Source organism: Zingiber officinale, chromosome 4A (genome assembly GCF_018446385.1).
Source record: "Zingiber officinale cultivar Zhangliang chromosome 4A, Zo_v1.1, whole genome shotgun sequence".
NCBI classification, from domain to species: Eukaryota; Viridiplantae; Streptophyta; class Magnoliopsida; order Zingiberales; family Zingiberaceae; genus Zingiber; species Zingiber officinale.
Genome location: NC_055992.1, coordinates 140408151 through 140416431, shown reverse-complemented (window position 1 = coordinate 140416431; position 8281 = coordinate 140408151).

The following is an 8281-nucleotide window of genomic DNA, read 5'->3' as shown; positions in this document are numbered from 1 at the left end:
ACTGGGAAGAATGTCTCTTCAAAGTCAATACCCTCCATTTGGGTATATCCTTTTGCAATTAATCGAGCTTTGTATCAATTAATCGATCCATCTGCTTTCCTCTTTACTTTGAGAATCCACTTATTCCCAATAGCCCTTCGGCCCAGAGGAAGATCGACTAAATCCCAAATATGATTTTTTCTCATTGACTCCATTTATTCATCCATTGCAATTTTCCATTCTTTTCTAACTAAGCATCTCAAAGCTTCCTCAACTGTTCGAGGTTCCTCATCATCAACTGGGAGAACCATTAATGTCTCATTCTCAATATCAAACCTTCTCCGAGGAATAATCTGATGACTACTTCTTCGAAGGTTAGACTGTTGAGAAACTGACTCATTCAGTGGCAAATTACTCCCACTCGGTTGACTAGATTCAGACATCTGACAGCTAGCCGAAATCTAGTTGGGTATGTGGACCTGACGATTGGTGGGAAGACTTGGTGGGTCAAGAGGCAAGTCAATTGGCTGCAAGTGATAAGTGAGGTAAGTCACTGAAGGAGAGTGATCCAGCGAGGACGAGTCCAAGTGGGGTTGTAGGTGCTGGTCTAGTTTAGGTTTATTTTGGAAGCCTAAACTGAAACCATGACTAGATCTTAATCTTAGGAACACAAGATCTAACTAATAAAATTTTTATAAATGTGCTAACGTTATTTTGTATGGTATTTTTGGTATTTAGACTAAAGTATTTTGTAGGAGTTGAAATGCACAAAGAATAATTAGGGTGAACATTGGTCGAGGCACCTCCTGCGCTGTTTAAGGCTCCTCGGATGCCTTGGCTGAAGACCCCACATGGAAAGGTGCGGAGACTTCTCCCATGTGGCTAGAGGCACCCTGGAGCTTGGTACGGAGGCACTTTGGAGTCCCTGGAAGGCACCCTCTAGTGGATAGAAATCACAATTTGTGAGGTTTATCGAGTCTAAAACTGAGGGGATAACTCTTGCAGCTGGAGGTGCCCTCAACACTGCTTAAAAGGCCTACTCGACTAGCAACAAAGAGACATCCCTGATACGCACTCCTACGACTATTCTGCTACTCTAACTTTGCTATATTATTGCATTTCAAGCCTCAACGATGCAAGAACAACATGACGCCGCTACGTGCTCAAATGAACCTAGACTTTGGTAATGTGTAGTTGTTACTTACTATTACTCTTGTTTTCTTTACTGCACTTCTTATTCTAAAGCTGGTAGTTTTGCTTGTCGGACATTGAGGAGACGAAGGGGCGTCACTTCCCTTTCGTCTCCCTCATTGCTACAAACGTCAAGGAGACGTAGGGGCATCCCTTCCCCTTCATCTTCTCCACTCAGCTGATATAATGATGCGTCCAAGAGAAATTAAAAAAAAAGGAGAGGATAATCAGTGTGTGTATAGTGGAGGTCACGGTGGGCAAAGAAGAGCATCCGGACGAAAGGGATTTGGCTCGTGAAACTTGAAGGGTTTTTCGGTTTCATTCGTGATCGCTCTTCCGACGTTAAGTAGTGATCAAGTTCATTTCGGGAGATCACTATGAGTTGTTACATGTTTTAATCTTGCATTTCATGCATATTAGAGGCAATAATGGTATCAGAGCGATGCCTAAGCATGAAATTTGTCTCTTCGTCGAAATAAAAATCTCCCTACCATCATCGCCAAGCAAGATCGCGACTAGGTCGCGATCTGCTATAGTTGTCGAGCCCTGGGAGGTTGTTGGATATCGGCTTCCATGGCCGGAGAATACCGACGACCACGTTAGGAGGCCAACAATCGACAATCGCGACAATCGCGTTCGTCGTGGCAAAAGAAGAGAGTGTCGCGGTCATGACAGAGAAGAGAAGAAGAAGATTAATTGATTAAAATAGATCTTAATCAATAATCGATTAAATTAACGAAGCACAGCAAATTTGTGTAGTCGATTGGTGTAATCGATTCAAGCATAGCTATAATCGATTAAATAGATTTTTAATCGATCTAAGTAATCCATTAAATGATGATAAACAGTATTAATTACTGTTCATCATCAAAAACACTATTTTAAAATTTAATTGATTGAATTCTTAATCGATTAAATCAATCGATTTGATTCAAGGCATTTTAATCGATTGCTTCAATCGATTAAAAGTAAAAAAAAAAAAACTTGAACAAACCATGATTGAATAGTGTCTTTCATGTTTAAAATTTAATTAAATATATTTATTAATTAATTAAATGTATATAGAAATATATTATTAATTAATAAATACATATTTAATTAATTTATGGTTCAATTAATTGAAAATTGAACTAGACCAACTTGTCCAATTAAACTCAGGTCTGGTTCAAACTATTGGTTACTTTAATCAGACCAGTTTGATTCAATAATACCTAGATCTGATTCAAATCATTGGTTGGTTTAACCAAATTAATTTATTATTGAATTAATTGGGGTAATTTGATTACACAAGTTGGGTTGATCAAATATGATCATATTAGTTCTATTATGTTAGATTTGATAAAAAAAAAAGATTAGATTTGTTCTAATCGGTCGGACTTAATTCAATGGGCCTTGGATTGATCAAATGGACCTAAGTTTGATCAATAAGTCTAAGATTAACTTAAATGGATTTAAACAATAATAGAATATAGGTTAGAAATCCCTGTCCAAATTAGATTAGTTCTAACAAGGACAATGGACTAAACTTAGGATCCGGATTCCTAATCGACCGGTCCAATGGGTCAGTCAACTTAAACTCCTGAAAATCGAGAAGATTTATTTTTCTTGATTTATAATGATGGTTCTATGCCTGTATGAATTGAATTAAACTGATTTTATACTGGTTAGTCAGTTTTTTACTAACGGATTTAATTTTAATTTTTCAGATGGCACAGAAAATTACCACATTGACTTATCGCAAAGTGTGGTGAAACCAGCTCCAGGAGGAGATTTAGGAGATAGAGTATAACTCTGCTTATGGAGTCGACGAGCATGTTGGACGGCTTGATAGAGTATTTTAGAAACTTGAGAAAGAAAAGTTCCCAGTCCTGGACAGTTATAGGATCTGGGTTTTGATGCTTTCATCACTAGAGTATCCTAGGGTCATAACAAACTATGTATGGGGGCATCATGAAGGACGCGTCATATATTCAGAACTGTGTGAAGAACTACTTCACCATATGAGTGAAGAAAATCCTTAAGTGTCTGAAGAGGACCAGGAAATGTTCGAGGAAGATCCAGAAATGGATCTGATGGAGAATCCTGAAGCTGCTCTATCTGAGATTATCCCAAATGAGTCCAAGTTGATAGGGATAATATTGGTCGTTGCACTAATATTTGTCCTAGTGGGAGTGGTATTAGCCTATCTAGTTTATTAGTGTTCTGTTTACTGTCGTTATGTATGAACAGTATTAGCCCATTTAGTTATTGAGTCATGTAATAATTTCTGTCGTTATGTATGAATAGAGTTATGTTATGAAAATTTATGTTATGTGTTAACAAACTTGAAAATGATTCGTTCATTTCATGATTCGTTCATGTTCAATTCAATGATTAGTTCATGTGAAAATGATTAGTTCATGTGAAAATGATTAGTTCATTTTAATATATAATTAGTTCATATAAAAATAATTAGTTCATTTTAATATATGATTTGTTCATATTTAATAATTAGTTCATGTGAAAATGATTAGTTCATTTTAATATATGATTAGTTCATATGAAAATGATTAGTTTATTTGATGGGATATGTGTAATATAATTGATCAATGTTGATTGGATTGACACATACAAATGATGAGTGGAAACATAGGATTTTATAAATTAATTCTAATTTACAGTGAGTCAATAATTAATTACATGCATATAAATTATACTGAAATAATAAATAATGTGTTTATTTATATAGATTATAGCAACTAAAAATATCATAGTTGAACTCAATAAAGGAGAAAAATTATATGAGAATAACTACAAAATATGGCACCTCAAGATACAATACGTTCTTGAGGAACAAGAAGTTCTAGAGGTTGTAAATCAATTCATGGACGAACCGGCTGATGGTTCCACAACACAACACAGATGTGACCTTGATGTCTATGAGGCATGGAAAAGGAAGGACTCCACTGCTAAGGGAATATTGATTAGTTCAATGATGGATGATCTAGTATTTGAGTATGAGCCATTACCATCGGTTCATGCTGTCTGGGTAGCCCTTAAAGAGAAGTACAATGGAGTAAGTCTGAGTAAGCTCCGTCAACTAACAATCACGTTTGATAGCTGTAAAAAATGCTCGAATGTTACCATGACCCAATATCTCAGGGAGATGGGTAACATAACTTGAGACTTAAAAGTTGTCAGTCATGAGTTAACCAATGAACAACATATTCAGGCAGTTATCTGTTCCCTTCTTGATTCTTGAGAAACGATGAAACAAAATTTGACTCATAATGAAAGTATCAAGACTTTCACTGATATCTCATGTCATGTTGAACTTGAGGCGGAGAGGATTGAATTTGTAAAGATTTCTGGTCAAGCTTTTGTAGCTGAAGGTTCTGGTTCCAAGAATAAGAAAAATGGTTTAAGAAAGGAAAGGAAAAAGAAAATGAGACTATTTATGTTGTTGCGAAAAACCAAATCAAGAAAAAAGGAAAGAGATACGGACAAAGACCTAAGAGCAAGTTAACTTGCTACAATTGTGGTAAAAAGGGTCATTTTGCTCGGGATTATACCGAGCTTAAAAAGGTAGATCCATCTCTATCTTCTTTCCATGAGCATCATGTTGCAAGTATAGTGTTGTTAGCTTATTCTTATCCTTTGTGGATTATAGATTCAGGAGTAACGAACCATGTAGCTCATGATCAAGCTACATATGTGGAGTACCGTTAAGTATCAGCTAGCAATAAATGGATATATGTGGGAACAGTGCAAGAATTGAAGTCAAAGGAATTGGCACTTGTAAGCTCAACCTACGTGGTGGATGAACCTTGTTTCTACATAATGTCCTTTATGCTCCTAAGATTCGACGGAATCTAGTTTTCATCACTTGTCTTCTTGATTTAGGTTATTGTGTAAATTTTTATAGTTGTTGGGTGGAACTTCGAATTAACTTTCTGTTAATTGGGCATGGTTATATAACAAATAGTTTTATGGTTCTTGATGTAGAACCAAATAATAATGATGGTTATTTTTCAAATATTTCTCTTACTAGTAATGTTGATGTTAATGATGAAATTTGGCATACTAGACTAGGACATATAGGACAAGAATGAATGAATAGATTAGCTAAGGAGAGCCTTTTAGGCACTCAAGCTAAGATTAACTTGTCTATATGTGAGTATTGGCTTGATGGAAAGATGACTAGGAAACCATTTGGTAAGGCTATTAGGGCTGAATCACCATTGCAATTAATTCATTCGGATATTTGTAGTCCAATGAATATGAATGCTAGAAATGGAAGTTCTTATTTCATTGCATTTATTGATTACTTCATATGTTTTGGTCATGTGTATTTGATTTCTCATAAATCTGAAACATTAGATTGCTTCATTCATTACTTGAACGAAGTTGAGAATCAATTGGAACACAAGATTAAAACCTTGCGCACTAACCATGGAGATGAATATTTGTCTGATCAGTTTAAGACAATGTGTAATATGAATGGGATTATTAGACGGTTAAATATTCCTAGAACCCCATAGTGAAATGGAGTTGTTGAAAGAAGAAATAGGACCCTTCTTGAAATAGTTAGGTTTATGATGATGCAGACTAATTTGCCAATCTCCTATTGGGGAGATGCATTATTAGTTGCAGTCTATATACTTAACAAAGTGTCTTCAAAGTCAATTTATCTACCCCATATGAATGTTGGACAGGCAGAAAGCCAAATTTGAGTAATTTAAGACCTTGGGGGTCAGCTGCCTACGTTCATGATAAGACTCACGAATATAAAAAATTATTACCAAGAGGTAAGAAGTGTATCTTTATAAGGTATTCTGAGACTTCTAAGGAATATATTTTCATTGGTGAGCGACAAGATGGAATCATCTCTCAAATAGAGTCAAGAGATGCTACTTTTCTTGAAACTGAATTCCCAACATAAGGTAAAGTCGATAAGACCATTCCTCTATATGAGATAGAGGAGGAGAATAATGTTCCTTTATCAACAAATCAGGAGATGTCTGAATCTAGTCAATATAGTGGGAGTAATTTACCATTGAATGAGTTAGTTTCTCAATAGTCTAACCTACGAAGAAGTAGTCGTCAGATTATTCCTCGGAGAAGGTTCAACATTGAGAATGAGGCATTGATGATTCTCTCAGTTGACGATGTAGAACCTCAGATAGTTAAGGAAGCTTTGAGAAGCTCAGTAAGAAATAAAAATAAAAATTAAAATGGATGAGGAGATGAAGTCAATGAGAAAGAATCAAGTTTGGGATTTAGTCAATCTTCCTCAGTGCCGAAGGGCTATTGGAAATAAGTGGATTCTCAAGATAAAGAGGAAAACAGATGGTTAGATTAATTGATACAAGACTCATTTAGTTGCAAAAGGATATACCTAACTGGAGGGTATTGATTTTGAAGAGGCATTGAAGTTTGTGTCAATATGTGTCATCCTAGCTATAGTAACATAATTTGACATGGAATTACATCATATGGATGTAAAAAATAACTTTCCTTAATGGTAATATTGATGAAGAAATCTATATGGCACAGTCAGAAGGCTATATTGCTGAAGACTAAGAAAATAGATTATGTAGACTTAAGAAGTCTATATATGAGTTGAACCAAGCGTCAAGACAATCGAACATAAGATTTAATAAAGTCATTTTATCTTATAGTTTTGAAATGATCAATGAGGATCATTGTGTTTACCTAAGAAAGAAACAAGGAAAGTTTATCATTTTATCATTATATGTTGATAATATGCTAATAGTTGGAAGTGACATAAAGTGTGTGATAGAAGTTAAATCCTGACTTTCATCACAATTTGATATAATAGATATGGAAGAAGCAGAGTACATCTTAGGAGTGAAGATCATTAAAGATTGATCAAAAAGGCTTTTGGGTTTGTCTCAAGAAGCTTATGTCACTAAGATGCTACAACACTTCAATATGTTAGATTGCAACATTAAGCAGACACTTATAGTGAGGGATACTATTTTGAACAAAAGTATGTATCTCAATACTCCTAAGGAAATAGCCAAAATGAAGAAAAAAATCATATGTCAGCGCTATAGGTAGTTTAATGTACACTATGTTGTGTACTCGTCCTGATATAACCTATGTTGTTGGCTTAGTTAATCATTTCCAGTCAAACGAAAGATCGAGATACTGAAAAGTGGTGAAGAGGATATTTAGATATTTCAGAGGAAGTGTCTCTATTTCCAAGGATCATATATAAGCCTAAGTGGCTACACAGATGCAGATTGGGCAGGAGACCTTGATGAAAAAAAAATTCACATATGGCTATACCTTCTTGCTGAATCGTGACGTCATCTCATGAAACAGCAAGAAGCAGGCTTGTGTAGCCTTGTCGACAATGGAAGCTAAGTATGTGACTTATGCAGTGACTGTGTAGAGGCTGTCTGGCTAAGAAAGTTCTTAAAGCATCTGAAGATTGCTGAGAACAGTGAGAGTCATGTTACAGTGTACTGTGATAGTTAAGCTGTTATAGCTTTTTCCAAGGAACTCAAATATCACAGCAAAGACAAGTATATAGAAATTAAGTATAATTTTGTAAGAGATATTGTTGACAAGAAAAAGATAATTCTTGAGTACATCCCTACACAAAATATACTTGTCGATCATGTTACTAAGTCATTGACTAAAGAGTCATTTCAAGGATATATGAAGTATTTGGTACTTCGAATAATGTAACTTATTATAAATACATTTTGATAAATGAAAATATCATAATATATTCAGTGTATATGTCTTTGTTACATTCGAATAAAAGGCTCGATAAGCATGTTAGCATATTAAGATTGGTCCACTCACATGGACAATCATCTCTATTTATTAAGTATAAATATAGGTAAGACCGTTACTTATGAGACAGTTTATGTAGCTGTGAATAGAGACATACTCATAAGTTAATGTCGTCTTGATAATTGTGTCAAGATGAGATCATTTATGTAATGATCAGAGTAAATGAACTCACAATTTACTAAATCTGTTTAAGGTCATATTGGAATTCATATGTTGAATTCAAGATTAGACATTAGGTATATCTAGATCGAAATTTGTATGATGTTAAATTTTAGAAAAAACATGCACTTTTTTTAGTAAA